This window comes from Lissotriton helveticus, chromosome 6 (genome assembly GCF_964261635.1).
Source record: "Lissotriton helveticus chromosome 6, aLisHel1.1, whole genome shotgun sequence".
In the NCBI taxonomy this organism is placed as follows: Eukaryota; Metazoa; Chordata; class Amphibia; order Caudata; family Salamandridae; genus Lissotriton; species Lissotriton helveticus.
In genome coordinates, this window is record NC_136067.1 from 80,690,799 (window position 1) to 80,712,508 (window position 21,710).

The following is a 21,710-nucleotide window of genomic DNA, read 5'->3' on the forward strand; positions in this document are numbered from 1 at the left end:
CCGTCTAACACTGGCTAATTTTTTTTGCCTGTCTTCCTGCCGAAAAGGAGGGGAGACAGGAAGGGGGCCTGCTCCTGATAGCAGGAGAGGCTGGGGGTCTCATTACATAGGCAGCAAGGCATTTCAAGCTCCCCTGTCGCAGATGGCTCGTCCTGGCCTGGGAGAGGTGTGAACACCTCAGCCCAGGAAAGGCTTTGTTTCTGGGCTCAGGGAGCGAACGCTCCCACCCCAGGGGCCCAGAAACATGTCTTGTGGTGGCAGACTGTTATGTACCAGTCAGGGAACTCACGAGAGGCTTTTTGTTTTTAAGGGGGCATCTCTAAGATGCCTTCTTAGTGCATATTTAATTAAATCCCACACTGGCCTCAGTGTGGGTTTAATGCGCTGAGAAGTTTGATACCAACCAAACTTCCCAGTTTTCAGTGTAGCCATTATGGTGTTGTGGAGTTCGTAATGACAAACTCCCAGCACCATATACTCTTAATGGCATTGCTGCACTTACAATGTCCATATACTGGTCTAGACACTGTAGCGGTACAGGGCTCATGCACCTGTACCCTCACCACTGGTGTAGTGCACTCAGCTGGAGGGATGCCTTACCTATACCATAGGCAGTGGGTTGTAAGCATTTCACACAGGGATGTGTGCCATGTTGACTCTTCACTTTGTTCTGCACCAAAACATGCAGCCTGCAATGGCCGTATGTGTGTATAAAGGTACAGGGCCTTTAAGGGTGGCACAATAAGTGCTGCAGCCCTTAGAGGCCTCCCCTAAGGGTGGCACAATAAGTGCTGCAGCCCTTAGAGGCCTCCCCTGGCCACAGTGCCCTTGGTGCTCATGGTACCTTTTACAAGGAACTTACATGTGGCCAGAGAGGTGCCAATTGGGGTTACAAGGTACAGTTTTGGGAAAGAACACAGGCCCTGAGAACCTGATTGGCAGGGACCCAGGGCCCATCAGGTCAAAGTGCATCAGTAGTCTGGCAAAAATTGGGGGGTTACTGCAACAAAAACCCAGCTTCCTACCTGGGTCCCTTAAAAGCACTGTGCCCAGGGTCAAGGTCCCCACCTGCCCTCCGTGGTGATAGCCCGGTTCTCAGTAAGAGAAAGATTGAATCTTTGTGGTACTACCATGATTCGGTAGCTGCATTAAAGTAACCAGTGATTGTGTTACTACAGTCAGTTTACAGTCGCGGCTCGCATGACTCGCAAGTTGATGGAGATTAATTTAAATATAAAAAACACGTACCTCACCGGGTCCCGCGCCTCCTCCGCTGCTGGCTGTCCCACGTTTTCCTGCTGCCTACCCTAAGCCAATCACAACACTGCAATGGCAGCGTTGTGATTGGTGCGGACGGCACTCAGCCAGGCGCCTGTAGGGAGGCCATTTTCTCTATGTAGGCTGCATGCAGCCTACATAGAGAAAATGGAGAGTGCGCATGACTGGTTTGGTCGGCCCCAGAGGGCGACCAAACAGTCAGGGCCCACAGCATTGGGCAAACCACTCCTCCCTGACCCGCCCACCCGCCCACCCACCCACCCCCAACCAGGCATACCCTTCTGCTTTCTCGCAGCACAAGAAGCAGAAACATAAAATGGTATTTAAAATAGCATTTTATGTTTCTGCTTCTCACAAAAGCAGTGAGGCGACGCTCCTCCTCCCACATGGAGGAGCCGCCCTGACTGTTTAGCAATACATGCGAAAACTGTTTCCACGTGGTTTTTCTGTAATTTAACGGTACACAGTTGGAAGCATGTTGTTGCTGGTGGTCACAGGAACGGCAATACTACAACTTCAAATTACTTAATCGTGGTAATTGCTGGATTTTGTTTTTAATTCACGTTTAATGCGATTTTTAAACTCCCCGCCGACCATCTTCAAACGTGGGACCAAGAACCTATGTGCGCTGACCTCCTGAGATGTTTTCTGAAGCCGCGTGTCCAATAATTATTAAACTATCTTGTATTCATTCAGCTCTCAAAACCAAATTACGTCACATTCCTGAGTTATAGGGTCTCCTCCTACTGAGGTAGCTTAGCAAACAGTGCCATCTATACTTCGATGATGGGATTACAGGATTTTAGGTCCGGTTTCGGTGTAGTCCTGCTGTCCCTGCGGCCACGTAGGGAAATCTTCACAACGCTACGCAGCAGCAACAACTCCACAAGATCACATTATCTTTATTTGTTTGCCAGGTTCATTGTCTCAACACAAAGGGACGGTCTTATTCCTTCATTCAAACCGAAAAGAGCGCATGTTTCTTTTCTACCGTTTTCATTCTATTTTTGTGTGCGCCGTGTCAATGCATTCAACGCGCAGCCCAGAGTTTGGGGTGGAGTATGAACAGGGCCACTGGAATTTTGCGGCATGAGAAAGCCAAATCACGTGGCAGGAATAAGTAAATTGTGCAGCAAGAAACTCCAAATTACGTGGTGCAATGCGGCACATTTTGAGATAAAATGACATTATTTTGGCAGTTAAACACTTGTAACATTGTCTGAGCATTGTTTGCACCTCATTAGGACTAGTTTGATATACAAATACAACAAAAGGGAGACTAGTTAACTTTTGCAAACAGGCTTCAACTCCACGGCAAACCCGCCAATGCGTATTTAGCAACTTTAGAATCGTTTAAGCTAGAAAAAAACTTTTTGTTGTTCAAATCTGCAGATGATGGATAATGTGGCAAGTGCCGCAAATCCATAATTATGTCAAAAATGCCATCGCCACAATCCCATTATTCCAGTGGCCACGAGTATGAGGGTTTAGCTTAAATGTGGTGACTATGATGAGTCACCACAGCTCACACAACTCTGGAAACCAGTTTGATGCGTTTGTTTCACCTTTTATTAAGTACAATTAAGAGAAAACAGACACAGAAAGAGGTATCACCTCTCAGCATAGAGGATCCTGGGTGCTGATGTCAGAGCACACTTATTACAGTCTTTGTAATGAGCTCACAACAGAAATGTGCGTTCCACTCATGCCCTTTTTTGCTTGTTCCGCCTTCCTCTCACTCTTATAAACTTCCGGGTCACAGCATCGGTTCTCCTCCGTGTCAGGGGGTATATAGCCTGTCCACTGCCCTGACTTCTGCAACAGCATGGCTTCAAAAGTCTGCATGGGCCTCCTTACTCTCACACTATGAATACATTCCATATGTAGATATGGATAAATAGACATTGAAAGTATGCAGAAGCTTTGAGGTTCATTTAATATTCAAATGTCCATATAAACTGCATTGCTGATATGTGCACAGTTCACATTATGGGCATCTGTTGGGATAGAAAAGCCCTCTGCATGGTAAGTGATGTGTGCCCCTACCTGGAGTGCCCAACTGTACTGTTGTCTGGATCCCAAATGCTTATTTTTTTGTTTTAGGTAAACCTGGATCATGCATGTGGGCCACGATAGGCCTGTCGGTCTTGTTGGATCGTAAAGGGTGCCCTAATGCCACCCTCTTAGTGGTGAGAGGCTGTTGCCCCTAACAGGAGTTCAGCAGCACAAGCGCAGTGGTGGCAACATACAGTGTAGTGATCAGTAGTAGTGAACCGGTCCATTTTACCCTGTGTGACTGGAGTGAGGCCTACAGGCTCACTCACCTGTGTAAAAGTTCTGCTGCTATTTGCTTAAATCACCTTTGGCCTACATCAAGTAGTTGCGGAGTGCTGCACAGTGAGGGAGTAGTGACACTTCACTGGATGTATGTGTGCCTGGGAAAGGTAGAGCAGTACTGTTCATATGTGGCTAGTACATGTACTGGGTGCATGTATGCCCGTAGGGAATACATTACTATGTCTGGCCGGTAAACAACGCTCCTGGAGTTTTTCACACATTGTGTACAGTGCAGAGTTTTGAAAAATTTCATCGGACTGGAGCAGAGAAGAGTTTTTCCTCTCTCACAGCTCACCAATGTTATGTTGGAGAGCACACACGAGGAAAACTCAATGCTGGACCACTGCCGGCAATATTTCTCATAGCCGGCAGTCACAGAAGATAGCTAGACTCGTGCCCCTTGCGTTGAGAAAGCTGCCAATCGAATAGAACATCAACTCGAGTGGCAAAAAGAGGCTGCACTCTCTTGTGTTGCGCATGGTTCTGATTTTACAGCGCAGGACAAACAACTGGCACTAAAATCAGCATGAGCCACTTGCAGAACCGTCACTTGCAGAACACGCGAACAACGCTGGGGCCTATACATTACATGAGAGATGTAGTGCTGTGCAGTGATTGCGCAATGAAAGCATGTGCTGGATGTATGTGTGCTTGCGTGACGTAAAATACATGAAGGGTGAAGTGTTGTGTAGCGCATGTGGTGAGTGTGTATGCTGGAAGTGCGTGTTTGTAAACAGCACACCCTGGTTAAACATAGAAAATCTTCAGCGCTGAACCGTGCACGCAGACTGAGTGTGTGTGCTGAATGCATGTGTACCTGTAATGGTGCAATGCATACAGGTAACAGTACTGGACCGAAAGTGTGCTGGAATGAGTGTGCCATCAATGGTACATTACATGAAGGACCCTGGGCCCAATATTGGAAATCCCAGACCTGCCTGGTGAAGACATTGGAAGGAGAAGAATTCCCCCAGACAGATTTGTGTATTGCTGAGCTCCTGTGAGCTGGGTGGGACACACTGGAAGAAAGGAGGAAGAGCCTCCCATTACACTTCTAAAGGTTCCTTTTTGATTCAGTGATAGATCACAAGGAAGAGACCTTAACACATCTCAGGACGGAGATAGAGCTGATAAGGGAATCATAAAGAGTAGAGCTTGGAGTCTGGGATTAACCTTTTGAGGCACATAACACTGTGACTGACATCCAGGTGTGAACTCTGGTCACTCCCATGAATTGTATTGTGGGTCAATCAGCTTCGGAGTCTTGCCTGCTGTGACAACATCCTTTTCAGGTGGAAAGAAGAAAAAGAGAAGTGAACACTTCAATAGAAGCAGAATCCCCACATTAAACCTTAACTGTTCAGAACATGCATCACATTTTGGAGTCTCCGAAATGGACTATAAGAAGGGGAGGCTGAGATCCCACATGTTGTCATCTGCGAAACAGCCCCATGGGCTACGTGAGGAGGAGGAGCTCTGCAAGACATCAGCATGTGAGCAGAAATAGGGGCAAAGCCCTGCTAGCCTCCCTGCTTGGTGAGGGGACATCACTCAGGAAAACCAAGTCCACCTGCCCTGGAGCCAGGAGCACCAGCCTGCTTGCCAAGACCAGTGTGCTCTGTGAGTAAGAGGAGAGCTTTGGAAGGAGCAAGGTCCATTGGGGAGCCTTACTGTGAGAACTCCCTGTGCAAGATGTGAGGATTCTGCTTTTCAGCAATCGGGTCGTAGACTGTGTGCAGGAGTGTCGTATTGGTGACCCCTGTATACAGGGCTGGGCCACCGTGGACGGAGCTGCGAAAGAGTGCTGTGCTGGATTTGTCAAACCTGTACAGCTGTGCTGCAATAACCACTTATGCCAGGAGGGCCCGCTGGTAAAATTGCTACTGTTAGGGCACTGAGACCTGCAATCCCGATGGTGGAGGGGTTTGCACCTTAGGAGTCTGCACCCATGTTGTGAAGTACCGCAGCAACACTGTATGCGAGCATGGGCTGCCTGTACCAACATGGCACAGAAGTGTTCGGCCTACGGCCAAGGAGAAGACTGACACTGCATTTGGTTGGTTGAGCCTGCACAGCGAAAGAACTGCCCATACAAACCCTTGTGGGCTGTTGAATACTGCTGACAATGTTGCACCCTCGCTAGGCTACAGTAGGGAGATAAAGAAGGGATTCACCCCACCCACTGGGGATCGTTGGCGTACTGCATTTTTGCAAGCTGCTCTGATTATTGGAGAACTCCGGCGCACCTCTCAGGAGAGAGTGCCTGCACTACTGGGTGCCACCACTTGGGCTGCAAGCAGCCAGACTTCTTCTAGCAGGAACAGAACTCACGGGTGTTCACACTGAGGGCTAACGCTACAATGCTGAATGCTTCTATGCTGCAAGAGCTGGTAAGACTTGAACTGGCCCTGTTGGGTCCGGGGAACTCACTGCTAACAGTGCTGGGGCACCATACACACTTTTGACTAATTCCTGAAGAATCAAAAGGTAACTCTTGAGTAAGGCCTATTAGTGAGCATTCCCTGGGTGTTACCACCAGTGAATGGTGAATAACCCAGACAACGTTACATGGAAAAGGGGGGGACAGGGTTTGCCTCACAGCTTTTACAGCCTTGACCTCAAGGGGATTGTGTTGTTGCTTCCGAATGTCTATATTTCTTTGCATTTGTAGCGTTAACAAATAAAATACTTCTTTTTCTTCTGAAAGCAAGTATTTGACTGAACATTAATTTATTGTTTGTACTATTTGCACTTTGAGTTATGATCTGTGTTCACTTACCTGTATCTACTCTCTCCCCTAACTCCCCCCCCCCCACACCGATGGAATATTTCACTTCTTGTCCACAGCTACCACTGAGAGTCAAGTGCAGAAGGGGTGCTTGACCCAGTTGCTTAGGATCCATAGTAGTTCGGGGCCCAGTACATCAGGAGTAAAAGGCCTCAACCATTACGGTTGGGCCCAGTTGCCCCTGTAACCCCATGCCCTGTGGAAAGGGGTGCTGACAGCATCTCTCTAAATTTGGCAGAGAAATTCCCACACAATGTCCAACTATGCAGTATTTCTTTCAAGTTTTATTGCCACGTTTGCAGTTTGTCTGTTTTAAGGATGATGCATGTCATTTTTGCACCTTTTAAGTACTTTTCACAAATTGTGTGCTCCGTTTGTACAATGTTATAGCTGTTTTGATTCAGATCTTAAGATCTGACTATGGTAATGGTAACTGTACTCACTGTGCCAAATTCCAAATGAGGAGTCGATGTAATGATATTTGTGTGGGCACTCACACACTGGAGCACAATTTTGCGCTGCACTCGCGGGTCTATACAGAATGTATAGTAAATTGTCTTTGCTTTTTGCGTAACAAGGTCACATTGCGCCACTCGAGTGTGCGCACAAAGCTTCACTCTACCCTAGTATCTAGTTTCCAAGTCTATCCTTGATTGATTGATTGATTGATTGATTGATTGATTGATTGATTTCACACCATCACACCAAAGCCATAGGTAATTTCTAAAGATAGAGAGAGACAAATAAAAAGAATTAGACGTCATCTTTTCTCAATGATTTTCAACTAAGTATGTAAAAAGCGCCATCTGAGGAAGCAGATTGCAGATGCACTTTCAAATGAAAATTACTGGTGCTGAAAATCCGGAAGCATGGTGAATATTTCTCACACACGCACACACACGCACACACACACACACACACACACCCTCTCCCCCATAAAATTGTATGGGACGATTTATCGGCCCAAAGATGCCCATATTCTATGGAGGAGAAGGCATCTGTCCACCAGTTAAAATAGAAAAATATTTTTATATTTTCCAGTGGAGAAAAAAAGGTCAATTTTCTGCGGACGAGTTGGAGTGAGGCCTGAGGGTGGAATTATCAGGACGGATGGAGGGTGTTTTATTGTCCACAGATCTAATGTACTTGGTTGAGAGGCTTTACATATACAATCCGGCTAAACTCTTTAGGTCATAAAAGCACAATTTCCCTATGAATGGGGAAATTAGATGTGATTGCAGGTGTAGCAGCCAAGTAATTCCCTTTTTTTTAAACCACACTATCTTTTTTTAATTATTCTGTTGGGATCTTTCATTAATTCTACTGTTTCATGCATTGTAGCGGCTTTCTTACAGCATAAAAATACATAGAGCGTTTCTATTTTTTTAACACTATGCTACTTCAAAGCGCTACAGTTCAACAATGGGCAGTGCACAATGTAGGTGGTCCAATAGGCTGGATGGGCGATCATGCTATTCGTCAATTTCCAAGGGGTCTGCTAGTCTAGTCATCATCATCATCATCATCAAAACACTATATTCGATTAATTAAAATCATAAAAGGCAGATAAATTCATACAATTCAAAAACATACATCTCATATATACATACATCCTTAGTGCAAACCAGCAGTGGAGAATAAAAATTGTTTTTCCAATAAAAACACACATGATAACAGTCAATCAGATAAAAAATCAATCAATCAGGGTCGAATGGGGAAGGCAGTCTCTTTGTTTTGGCCCGCATAGCTGTCACCAGAAAGCTGGCCACATAAAAAATTTCGCGGGGATTACTTAGCGTCTGCAAATAGGTGAGGGCAGGTCTAACTTGTATAAATCCTGCGTCTCGTAAAATTGGTAGCAGATATTTTTTCCTTAAATCAGAGTAAAACCCGCAAAACATAATAAAATGTTGTGTATCCTGGCAAGAGAAATTGTCACAAATGCAAGGCTTACAGCAATCGGGTTAAATCTGAATCTGATCAATAAGAATCTGTGATAAGGATTGGAAACAATCCTCAGGTACGGCTCAAGTGAAGGGAATGTTAGTAACACAAAATTGGCTCTGACTGATGGTTTTTTTAGTTCTCTCTCTTCATGTTCCAAACTTGCCATATCCGAATAGTGAGTCTTAATCCAGTTTACATCCTCCTTTATGATACGACCTGGCGATGAATAGAGCTTGGGCGCCCTAGAACGTGTAAACGCCGTTCTCAAATACTCCAGCCAGGGAATCCTTTAGCATTATCCATTGCTACAATATCACCAAGAATCACATGGTTCAGGGCGATTTCCTGGTTTAACCAGGTTTTAGCCCAACAAATCAGTGGGGCCACCTTCAATTTATCTGTGATATAACCCAGCCCTACCTCACAGTGTGTGGAAAAAGTGGGGGTAGACTGGGGCACAGTCAGAAGGAATCTCAAAAATCTGTTCTCAACTACTTGAATCTTATCCAGAGAAACATAACCCCACAATGAAGAACCATACATAGCAAAGGACAAGCATTTTGAGTTATGGACTTTCAACAGGGCCTCCATTGGTCGGGACCCCAACCGTTTCGTAAAGCCCATGAGTGCAGAGGCGGACCTCGCCATAGAAATACTTTTGAGCTTTATTTGGGGGCCCAAGGAGCCTTTGTCATCAAAGAGAACACCCAAATAAGAGAAAACGGCAACCCTTGACACCTCCTCTCTCTTACAAAAAAAGGATTTGGATTTAAGTCTGTTGCGAAGTTTACCCATCACCATGACATGTGATTTCTTTTATGTTAACTTTCAGATCCAACGAATCCATAAAAACTCCAAAAGAATCCAACAATCTCTGGAGGCCCACTCCTGTGCGGGCCAATAAAACTGCATTGTCCGCGTATAGGAGAACCAGTATTACCGATTCTCCTATCCGCGGAACATCCACCTTAGGACCCCCTAAAAACTTCTCTAACACGTTAATATAAATAGTAAGGAGAAGGGGGGCCAGGATACAACCTTGCCTAACCCCCCTCTCCGACCTAAAGTGGCTCGTGCATCTGCCTTCCTGAGGGACCCTAACTGTGGCATAAAGATCCTGATGTAAGGCTGCTAAGAAGCTAACCAGGGGAGGGTCAATACCAATCTCTAGTAAAATCGACCACAATTTACCCCAATTCACCAGGTCAAAGGCCGAGGATAGGTCCATAAATGCCATAAAAAGGGACCCATCCTTCGCCGCCGTATATTTGCTAATTAGAAGCTGTAGGTTTAAACATTGATCGAGGGTGCCTCTCTTCTCTCTAAACCCACACTGTAAATTAGAAAGGACCCCTAAACTCTCAATGTTATCCCTGAGTTTATGGAGTAAGACTCTGCCCAAGATTTTTACTGCAGAGTCTAGGAGGGAAATGGGTCTGTAACACTAGGGATCCTCTCGCTGCCCTTTTTTAAAAATCGGAATGATAACGGAGGTAGCCCAAGAGGCGGGGAACATATTTGCACTTGAAGCATTAAAAACGTTTGTTAAAATCTTGGCCCATAAATTCGGAGAGTTGCCATAAAGATCAGCTGGCACCCCATCCGGGCCCGGGGCCTTGTTTATGGAGGTCTCCTGAATCGCCCTTTCTACTTCATCAAGGTTAAAAGATAATAGGGGCATGGACTCAGGCACCAAAGGAGAGCCAATCAAGGCACATGGGCCTACCGCACCATAGATCTCTTTAAAATGGCAAAGCCATTGATCATCTTGTATAACGCAGTCCAGGATTGTGTTCTCTGAGGCGGCAAAGAACGGATGATTAATTGTAGCTCAAAACTTCCCACTATCATGCCATATGTCGATTGAATGGAGCTTATCCCAGGCATCCTTTTTGATTTCTTTTTGCCATCTGATAGTGGCTTGTTTATGTGACCTCCTTAAATCTGCAATGGCCATCTTATTTCTTGGACTAGCTTTTAGTGCTCTAAGCAAAGCCCCATGAGCCCTGGAACAACTTCTGTCGAACCATATTAGTTGAGGGTTGCATCTCATAGTTTTTGTGGTAGTCAAGTCCTTCGAAATCTGTATGCATATTGCTTCAAAGGCACTAATAATATCTAGTCTAGTTGAATTGCTATCAAGGCAGATGGTCAAGAGCCCATCAACCTTGATAAATAGATCCTCCAGAAAAGTTTCAGGGACCACCTTAGACCACTTTATCCTCCTTCCTTGATCTTTAGTGGCTTTTGATAGCCCACCCTGATAGGAACGGTTCTTGATAACTGTTACAACTCCTAAATCGAACTCAAGGAACATGGGGTTGTGGTCACTAAATATTGAAGGTATGACCTTGTAGGCCCGTACCCTATATAAAACCCCGGTGGAGATAAAGATATAATCAATAACTGTGCCGGGATGGGTGTCCTTATAAGTGGCAACCCTCGCCTCCACCTCTATAAGACTTCATTCAAAGATGTTACAGGTGGCCAAGAATTCTTCAAGTGCCTCCCCTTGCCTTGTATGCTCAAAGTGAGAGACCGCAGAGCCAGGTGGCCCCTCATAAACCCCCGCATAACACTCCTCACCACAGGGGTTAAAATCAAGGAAAACCAAAGGTGGTGATGGACGGAGCGTTGACAATACAAACACTCACCCCCAGTCAACTGATCTGGGTTTAATCCATCACCGTTCTTTAGCTCACTCCGCCACCCCAGTTCAGACATGGCCATATGCAAATCAGTCTGACCCTGTGCCTCATGGGAACAGTCCAGCCCGAACTGCCAAGCCATGTCTTCCGTGGACCGGAATCAAGCTTCCCAGGACCGGTTTCTGGCATTACAGCCGTCTTCAGCCGGGCTTGCTTGACTCCAGTGGCAAAGTGAGCAAGGGACTCACGTCTGAGCATACCCTGCCAACTTAGGGAGAACAAAGAAAAACCAAAGGTGGTGATGGACGGAGCGTTGACAATACAAACACTCACCCCCAGTCAACTGATCTGGGTTTAATCCATCACCGTTCTTTAGCTCACTCCGCCACCCCAGTTCAGACATGGCCATATGCAAATCAGTCTGACCCTGTGCCTCATGGGAACAGTCCAGCCCGAACTGTCAAGCCATGTCTTCCCTGGACCGGAATCAAGCTTCCCAGGACCGGTTTCTGGCATTACAGCCGTCTTCAGCCGGGCTTGCTTGACTCCAGTGGCAAAGTGAGCAAGGGACTCACGTCTGAGCATACCCTGCCAACTTAGGGCGAACAAAGAAAAACCAAAGGTGGTGATGGACGGAGCGTTGACAATACAAACACTCTCCCCCAGTCAACTGATCTGGGTTTAATCCATCACCGTTCTTTAGCTCACTCCGCCACCCCAGTTCAGACAGGGCCATATGCAAATCAGTCTGACCCTGTGTCTCATGGGAACAGTCCAGCCCGAACTGCCAAGCCATGTCTTCCCTGGACTGTCAACGCTCCGTCCATCATCCCCTTTGGTCCTCCTTTCTCCGTATATTAAAATCACCCATAAGGATGAACTCGATTACAGTTTTTGATTGAGACTATAGTCAAGCATAAACTTTTCCAGGGCTTCCAAATGTTGGTTGCCATGTTCGCGCTCTCTGGAATTATAAAAGTTAATTAAGAGTATCTTTCGGGAGATTGAAATCGACCATTCCACTATTAGTATGTTACACGAGCCAGATTCCATTAACTTAAAAGACCCAACAAGATTTAAAGAAAAAAGGGAAATGAATCCTCCCTTTGCTCTCCCCCCTGTACCCACAATTACCGGAGCTACAAAGCTAATATAACCATCCAGGCTAAAGCTACATGAGGGGTCCCAGGATTCTTGAAAAGCAATTATGTCGTGTTTAGTTAAGAAATCCAACCAAACTGGGTCAGACCTCTTATTTCTAGTGCCAGCAACATTCCAGCTAATGATTTTACATCCAGCCACTGCCTCAGTGTTGGGGGGACTTGGAAAAGTGGACTGCACTGGGGCTACCTATCAATCATTAGCGTCTAAATCTGTTAGTGGGCTAAAGCGGTTATTTAAAGCCAAACCGGGTGCCCGAATTGCGGTACAGTTTGGAGGTGGTTGAGGGCCTGTAATAGTTGGACCTCCTCTTACTCTTAGTCTTTGGCCCCCCACAGACAGTTGGTATGAGCGATTGAGCTGTGGTTTACGGGGTAGGAGAGCCTTGTGCCATACGGGCTTAGCGTTATACATGTTGTTGGCCCCAAGAGGTGTGTCTGGTGGTGGATAAAAATATCCCAAGGGAACTGGTCTAGACCCTGCCTTGGCTATCTCAGATCCATCCCAGAACAATCTGTCTGCCAAATCGGGACTGTTAAAATTAACTATAACACAATCGCCCTCACTGGTCTTTGGGCATTGCCCGATCCAGCCCACCCTTCTGGCCATGATGACACTTGAGGAGATATCCAAACCTCCACTACAGTAGTTAGAACACCAGGATCTGGCCACCCTCATCAGCGCACCAGTTGATTCATCCTCGCCAACCTTTAGCGAAGGGACCCCCCAAAAAACTGCCACTAAAGGTGCAGCTTCTGGGGGGAGATCCAGGTTAACAGCACATCCCTTTGCCTGGGTAACGGAAGTGCTGGGCACACAAGGCGCACTGCCTGGCAGGCTAACCAGATGGTTACGCCTACCCGAACTTAATGAGCCCAATGAGGCCAAACTCCCCCCTCCCACCATTGTAGCAGCACTGACATTTGAGCTAATTGATGACACAGGCCCATGAGATACACCAGAAACCTCAGCCAGACCATGGCCAGAATGGGTAACAGACTTTTCCAAAGTTTTTTGGGATTTGTACTTGTTAATAAAAAGTCAATATTGGCACATTTTTTCATAAGTCCAGCAACACATGTATTCAAGGTGTCCACAATGTCTTTGGCTATATCAGCTAACAAAGGCTCAAGACGTGAAATAAATAGAGCTTCCAGCAACTCGCCCAGATTGTTCAGTGTAAGGCTATTGGTATTCACTGAGGACTCCTGCTTTTCAGCCCGTTTGCTACTACTTTTCTTGACGCCCTTTCCAGCGCCCCGGATAAGGTGTACGCTAGGTTCTAACTGCTCAACACCCTCCAGCAGAGTATTAATGGAGTCAGCCATACTGGAAGGATTAGCCACAATCACAGCAGGTTCCAAGGGAATATTAGACACTGGCTCGGTCACATTGTCAATCTCCTCGCAAACCAATAAGGGTGGGACCAAACCGAGTTCCAGCTCTGCGTTGGCAATTTCTTTGGTAAGGACCCCAACAGCAGAAGACAAGTAAGAGATGATGGATTCAGATTTCCTGGGGACCTTAGCCTTCTTTCCCCCCTCATCTGAGTGAACCTAATGTTTTCGCTTACCCATTTGTGGGCGTTAGGGGGGTGGCCCGGCCCGTCCTCCTTCGTCCTATGACGGCCACAAACGGCCCACCCTTTGCCCGGGCTTAGCCCGGCTTCACCCGCGCCCGTCCCGCGGGGAGGGAGGCACTCAGCTGTTAAATGGCGCCTCCGGGCGCTGGCTGTGTCGTCACCGGTGCGCCGGTAGTTGCTGGGCACCTGGGGGATGTGGTTTTCAGCCGTTGCCCTCACGGCACCTCGAAAGCCACAGAGCCACGTAGTAGCCCCGCCGCCGTTTCCCTCACGGCCGGAGCTTGGTGCCGAGTACGTGGAGCAAGCGTGTTCTATCCTCGACCCACCTGAGTGCTCGGCTGTTAAATGGCACCTCCGGCGCTAGCTGTGTCGTCACCGGTGCGCCGGTAGTTGCTGGGGCACCTGGGGGATGTGGTTTTCAGCCGTTGCCCTCACGGCGCCTCGAAAGCCACAGAGCCACGTAGTAGCCCAGCCGCCGTTTCCCTCACGGCTGGAGCTTGGTGCCGAGTACGTGGAGCAAGCATGTTCCATCCTCGACCCCCCTGAGCGCTCGGCTGTTAAATTGCGCCTCCGGGCGCTGGCTGTGTCGTCACCGGTGCCCCGGTAGTTGCTGGGGCACCTGGGAGATGTGGTTTTCAGCCGTTGCCCTCACGGCGCCTCGAAAGCCACAGAGCCACGTAGTAGCCCCGCCGCTGTTTCCCTCACGGGTGGAGCTTGGTGCCGAGTAAGTGGAGCAAGCGTGTTCTATCCTTAACACCCCTGAGCGCTTGGCTGTTAAATGGCGCCTCCGGGCGCTGGCTGTGTCTTCACCGGTGCACCGGTAGTTGCTGGGGCACCTGGGGGATGTGGGTTTCAGCCGTTGCCCTCACGGCGCCTCGAAAGCCACAGAGTCACGTAGTAGCCCCGCCGCCGTTTCCTTCACACCCGGAGCTTGGTGCCGAGTACGTGGAGCAAGCGTGTTCTATCCTCGACCCCCCTGAGCGCTCGGCGCTCGGCTGTTAAATGGCGGCTCCGGGCGCTGGCTGTGTCGTCACCGGTGCGCCGGTAGTTGCTGGGGCACCTGGGGGATGTGGTTTTCAGCCGTTGCCCTCACGGTGCCTCGAAAGCCACAGAGCCACGTAGTAGCCCTGCCGCCGTTTCCCTCGCGGCTGGAGCTTGGTGCCGAGTACGTGGAGCAAGCGTGTTCTATCCTCGACCCCCCTGAGCGCTCGGTGCTCAGCTGTTAAATGGCGCCTCCGGGCGCTGGCTGTGTCGTCACCGGTGCGCCGGTAGTTGCTGGGGCACCTGGGGGATGTGCTTTTCAGCCGTTGCCCTCACGGCACATCGAAAGCCACAGAGCCACGTAGTAGCCCCGCCGCCGTTTCCCTCACGGCCGGAGCTTGGTGCCGAGTACGTGGAGCAAGCGTGTTCTATCCTCGACCCCCCTGAGCGCTCGGCGCTCGGCTGTTAAATGGCGCCTCCGGACGCTGGCTGTGTCATCACCGGTGCGCCGGTAGTTGCTGGGGCACCAGGGGGATTTGGTTTTCAGCCGTTGCCCTCACGGCGCCTCGAAAGTCACAGAGCCATTTACGAGCCACGTACTAGCCCCGCCGCTGTTTCCTTCACGTCCGGAGCTTGGTGCAGAGTATGTGGAGCAAGCGTGTTCTATCCTCGACCCCCCTAGTCTAGTCTTTCGAATGGCCTTGATGTGACCTTCATGGTGATGGTCAAACCTCTTCAAGGGGAGAAGAAAAGTCCTCTCTTCTTGCGTGTTTGATTCATGTGTAAGAAGCCTGGGGCAATTAAGGCATGTAGTTGGTCAGTGGGGTTAGAATAAGTATTGAAGCAGGTTAGTCGGGTTAATTACATACTTACTCCTTGGAGCAAGGGAATCATTAATCCTATTCGGATATTCGCTCCCCATCTTCGCAAGAAACCTCAAAACCTGGCTCTTCGACAGACCCCCTCCTTGATGGACTGGAGCCTGCATTCTCCCCAACCCCAACGCCTTGAGACCCGTACAGGTGATTAGTCGCGCTTAACAAACACCTCATTGATTGATTCGGAAATACATGACAGTTTTTCAAAATCTCACGGAATGTGAGGGAGCTCCAGAGGGTGGAGCCTTGTACAGGTAACAACCTATCTCCTGGCCTCTTATACCTAGTTTGGTGGATTGCAAACAGGTTAAGGGTTGGGGACCAGAGGCAGAGGGTGGGTTTGTGAGATCCATACACAAAGGGCCTTCATTGGAGTTTGGCAGATGCAGGACAACTGCCTAAAAGTCACTGTTGTCCCATCCACCCAGTTAAGAGTGTGTTGCTATCAGTGGCATTTTAAATAGGTAGACATGGCATTGTCTGCGTGTTGGCTGATGTTCTGATGCACCCAACTCTAACTAAGGCCTTTCCTTAATCTTGATCCAATGAAGGGCCTCCAATGGGGGTGCAATGTGGTCTTTACAACAAATCAAGGACGTGTAAGCTTCTAAGGATGGTTCTCTAATAGTCTTTTTACCTCTTCTTTCAGCTCATCAATGAAGACCCAGCTCAGGGCTCTCTTGGGTGGCGAACTCTCTCACTGATCTCTGTGCCCTTCCACTTATAAAACGTGACAACTGATTTTTGATTGCAAAGCTTGAATACCACTAATTGTCTGAACACAAAAACAAAATTGCTGTACTGATGGCCACTTACATTTGCTTAAATATTCCACACGTTGTAGTCGGCAGTACTTGGGTAGAAAATAGCCAAATCATTTAATATCCTACAATGCCTTTGTCAGCAGAAATATGTGGGAATGACAACACCACAAATGGAACATAAAAGCCATTTTAGATGTTGGAGACTTACAACCAAATTTGTTACCCACTTCATTAATCATGGACATGCCAAAAATTATTTCATGTGGACATAATAACGTATCCGTCAATATAGATCAAACAAAGAATACTTGTGATCTTCTACCAAATCAAAAAAGGTGGATTTTCACCTTTCTGTGGAGAAGGTATCACTCATTGATGAGATAAACTGGAATCTAATTTAACATTTGTGACCCTTATCAGCCCTCCACTACTACTGGCAATGGCCTTCAGCACAGAGAAGTTTGTAACCTTGACACCTTTATCAATATATTTGCAGCCTCACTTCACTTCACTGACACCAACATTACTATGTAGATAACCAAAGATCCATAATTTCCATGCTCTCTAGTTGACGCAGTAACAAGAGGAGCAGCTTGCTGCAAAGCGAAATCGTTTTACTGATTTGTCGTCTCAACCCTTACAGTTGATAGCAGCAGCAGTTCCAAGCGCAGCTTCGTTTTGTGCGTTCTTGTTGCAACGTAATTAGAAATCCACCATATCTTGGTGTAACCTGGGCATGACTAAGCAGTCTTTAACCCCTCCCATGCTGGTGACGGAACCGCTCCGTCACCAGCCAAGACGCGCTGTGCTGATGACGGGGCGGTTCCGTCACGACCCGCTCAGCTCGCCTGCGCAGCGCGGATTCCGCGCCTGCGCTGGACGTTCTGTTGAGCGGGCGGGGCCGTGATGGAACCGCTCCGCCATCAGCACAGCGCACCCTAGGCTCGTGACGGAGCGGTTCCGTCATGAGCATTGGAGCGCCGCGCGGCCCCCCCAAACTCCTAGCGCTGCGGCGGAATTGCCGCTGCAGCGAAGGGGTTAATGCGCTCAAAGCTTGGGTCTTATAAGTCCCATAATGTATAAACATTCTGGATGCATTGATGCTTTTTGTTAATGTTAATGAGATTTATTGAGCACACGAATACCTGGGTTGTCTTAGCGCTATGAACACAGTAAGTCCAGCCAAAGCGTCTAATTCTGAAATAGCCTGGCTTTTAGCCCTTTTCTGAAGATGGTGAGGGAGCTTGCACTTCTGAGCTCCATTGGCAGCATGTTCCAGAGTTTTGCAGTGCCATAAGAGAAACTTTCTGGTTGCCAACACAAAAGTGGATTAGGAATAAACAGACTTGGACTGATGATACTACAATATCCATAATGCCTGGATGTGCCACCTGTACGCAATGACGTTGCTCACACCTAAGTGTCATGAGATCACAATGTGCTTTGACTCTCCTGGTGCGGAAAACCTCATTTACAAGGAAGTAGCGCTCTTTGATGAAGTGCCCACACTAGGGGAGATTTGGGGATATTTGACAGCAGATCTCTAAGAATGCGAAACAGATATTTCATGTGAAGGAAAGTATTGCTTTCAGCTTGTGCGGTGGTAAGCAGATATAATTGGTTCTTGTTACAAAATTGCCTTTCCACGTAGTTTTTGGCTTCCAGGCTGGACACCCTGGGAATGAGTTTGTGAAATTAACTTTGTTAGTGTAAGCGTTAGTAGAGCTTGGGGCTGGAAACATTGATTTGTATTGAGATCATGCTGCTGAGCACTAGAGTATTTACAGCTTCTGTTTCTGTTGGGTCACAAATGCCATGAGAGCTGTATCCGGTCCAAAGCCTGGTTAATTATCATGTTTTCAGTTTTAAAATGAGTTTATTTAGAACATAATAAGGCGTAGGGATAAGGAACAGCATTTTGCAATAAATAATCCATAAATTATACACAGCTAAGCAATACAGGTCATCTATGACAGAGGGAAATTATATAAGGTCTAAAAACTAGAAAAGTTTGGTAGTACAAGCATAAGAAAACAAATGCATCAAATATAATTTACATGCAAAACTGAATTTACAAGGAATATATTTAATTATGTTGAATGGAGATAGAAGGAAAGTCAAGGTGGGTGAATAACTTCCTGTTGGGCAGATGTACATGTAGAGGAGTATTGTGCACTGTAGCATTATAACTGTGTAAAGGGGACCATAAGATCTGGCATTTAAGAGCTAGAGACATGGGGGAGACGTAACTTGTGTCCAGTCTATGATTGTAGCAAACCGCGTACCACCAAGCTTGAAATGATAACTCAGTAGGGTCCTTCCATTTCTTGGGATTAGTTGGAAAGCCGCTGCCAACAAGTGATCCAAAATACAAGTGTTGCATAAGATTGACCCCCAAGCTTCAGATATGCTACCTAAAGAGATAGTAGGAATAGAAAAATGACTGTAGTATGAAAACATGAGTTGACCTGATCCCAGACTTGTGTCCAAAAGTGCATCACAGAAGGGAATGTAAAAAGTAAATGTTTTAAATCTGCCTGTGGCAAAGAGCATGTCAAACATGTGTCCTCTGCAGCTGGATGCATTGTGTGTGAGAGAGTAGGAGTCAGTAAAAGTCTGTTGTTAGAAAGGCAGTCCCGGGGGAGGCAGAAGATGTCTGACTGACCACCCCTAAGTCCACCTTTCCGTCGAGAAGTAGCCGAGCGTTATCGAGAGACCTCCTGGGTGAGGGTCCTCTCCTAGGGTCGTACAGCCGAGTAACCACCACACTACAAACGGACACCACACGAGAGGTCGAGTTCTTAAGCTTTATCAGGAATAAAGGTTGCTGGTTCTCAGCGGTATATACAGGCAGATCGAGGGATCTGTAGAGTCTCGTAAAAGGGACAGGGTAGCGGGACAGTCTCAATATGGGGGCAGGAAGGGATACCCTGCGCACAGCCCTCAATCCTCGAGCCGGGGGTTCCGAGAGGTCGAGCCGCGGCAGCGCCAGCAGGACTCGACAGGTGGTCGGTGACGGAGAGGAGGCCGCGGCAGCGCCAGCAGGCCTCGAGGTGGTTTCGGCGAAGATGGGCCGCGGCAGCGCCAGCAGGCTCTCAAGATGGTTCAGAAAAGGTAGGCCGCTGCAGCGCCAGCAGGCTCTCAAGATGGTTCAGAAAAGGTAGGCCGCGGCAGCGCCAGCAGGCTCTCAAGATGGTTCAGACAAGGTAGGCCGCGGCAGCGCCAGCAGGCTCTCAAGATGTTTCAGAAAAGGTAGTAGGCCGCGGCAGCGCCAGCAGGCTCTCAGGGTAGCTTCGGGTTACAGGGAAGTGAGTTCTTCTGGTGTCGGCCGCGACAGCGTCAGCAGGGCTTTCCAGTCCAGGATACAACTGGGGTCCTACTCCGGGGCTGGCCCAGATATAGGCCTGGGGTCCTTTGAAGTACGGACCCTCGCGCCTGGGGGCCAGAGGGGCCGGGATGATGGTGTCCAGACACCCAGCAGGGGGGTGGAGCCAGCGCCCAGGGAGGCCGGAGGGCGATCGATACCAGGCGTCTGGAGACGGCGGGAGGACCATCGAGACTCCCCTTCCTCCGGGATCTGTCGAGTGGCCACTCGACCACCTGGGTGGATCTTGGTGCCTCGATGTCGGGGCTTCGCTGGGGCCTGGGCCGGGGCCGAGGCCACGTGTTCGTGACGTGGTGGGCCCAAGATGGAGTCGGGCGAGGCCTTGTGCTCAGGACGTGATGGGCCTAAGATGGAGCCAGGCCGGTAGTGGTGGTCCGGGATGCATGCAGGGTCGGGCAGAAGGGGCTGCCCGAGGCTCGGTGGAGGGCCGATGTCGTTCTGGGCCCGCCATGCGGGAGGGGTAGGACCACACCATGAGGCCGGGTCCAACACGCGTCCCCCCCAGCTGAAGGCAGGGGAGAGTCACCCATTTTCTTGGGGGTTCTCCTCGCCGAGGCGGAAGAATCGGGACAGGCCATCAGCATTGGCGTGGTCGTTGCCGGGGCGATGCTCCACAGTGAAGTCCATCCCCTGCAGGGAGATGGACCATCGCAACAGTTTCGGGTTTTCTCCCCGCATCTGCATCAACCACCGCAGGGGCCGGTGGTCGGTCTGAACCCGGAAGTGGGTGCCGAAGAGGAAGGGCCGGAGCTTCTTTAGGGCCCACACGACGGCGAAGGCTTCCCTCTCGATGGTGCTCCACCGTTGTTCTCTGGCCAGCAGCCGCCGGCTAATGAAGGCAACGGGAAGGTCGGCTCCCTCTGGGTTTACTTGGGAGAGGACCGCCCCAATGCCGTGCTCCGAGGCGTCGGTTTGGACCACAAACTCTCGGCTGTAGTCGGGAGCTTGGAGCACAGGGGCGGTGCACATAGCGGTCTTTAGGGTGTCGAAGGCTACCTGGCACTCGGGGGTCCAGTGCACCTTTTGGGGTAGTCTCTTGGAGGTTAGTTCTGTGAGGGGCCCCACAATGCTTCCATAGTCCTTTATGAAGCGCCGATAATATCCTGTGAGCCCCAGGAAGGTTCGGACGGCTGTTTGGGTGACTGGGGGCTCCCTGGCCCGGATGGCGTCAATCTTTGGTTGTAGGGGAGCCACCTGGCCGCTCCCCACTTGGTGTCCCAGGTAGGTTACGGTCCCTTGGCCTATCTGGCACTTGCTGGCCTTTATTTCAGTCCGGCCCGTCGGAGGGCCGTCAGGACCTCCCATAGGTGGGTCAGGTGCTCATCCCAGTGGCGGCTGTACACCGCAATGTCGTCTAGATAGGCGGCGCTGAACTCCTCTAGTCCGGCCAGCACCCGATTCACGAGTCTCTGGAAGGTGGCCGGGGCGTTTTTCATGCCGAAGGGCATCACTTTGAAATGGTAGTGGCCATCAGGGGTCGAGAAGGCCGATCGCTCTTGTGCTCCAGGGGTGAGGCCAATCTGCCAATACCCGGCTGTGAGGTCGAAGGTGCTGAGATACTTTGCGGCCCCCAGGCGATCGATCAGTTCATCCGCCCGGGGGATGGGATGTGCGTCGGTCCTGGTGACTGCATTCAGCCCCCGGTAGTCGACACAGAACCGGAGCTCCGGGGGTGTGCCGGGGGCGGCGGCTTTTGGGACCAGGACAACGGGACTGGCCCAGGGACTGTCGGAGGGTTCGACTACCCCCAGAGCTAACATCTTGGCCACCTCGGAATGAATGCAGGCCCGAACTCGGTCGGGCACTCGGAAAGCTCGGTGTCGTACAGGCGTGCTCTCCCCCGTGTCTACATCGTGTACACACCACCGGGTGACTCCGGGAGTGAGGGAGAAGAGGTCTGCAAATTGTCCCAGCAGCTTCCGGCAGTCCTGGTGCTGTTCTGGGGTCAGGGTAGAGGAGAG

At 49.3% G+C, this 21,710-nt stretch overlaps 1 long non-coding RNA gene across 2 annotated transcripts in view; it reads right to left on the minus strand.

Annotated features, from left to right (window-relative positions):
• LOC144761221 (uncharacterized) overlaps window positions 1-21,710 on the minus strand; it is a 415,720-nt gene that overhangs the window by 120,198 nt on the left and 273,812 nt on the right. Inside the window, exon 4 of one of the 2 annotated variants that reach the window (XR_013595635.1) lies at window positions 6,800-7,126. The exons of the other annotated variant lie outside the window; for it this stretch is intronic. This is a non-coding gene — a long non-coding RNA (uncharacterized LOC144761221). Of the gene's footprint in view, window positions 1-6,799; window positions 7,127-21,710 lie in introns of those variants that run through there. 2 annotated transcript variants of the gene reach the window in all.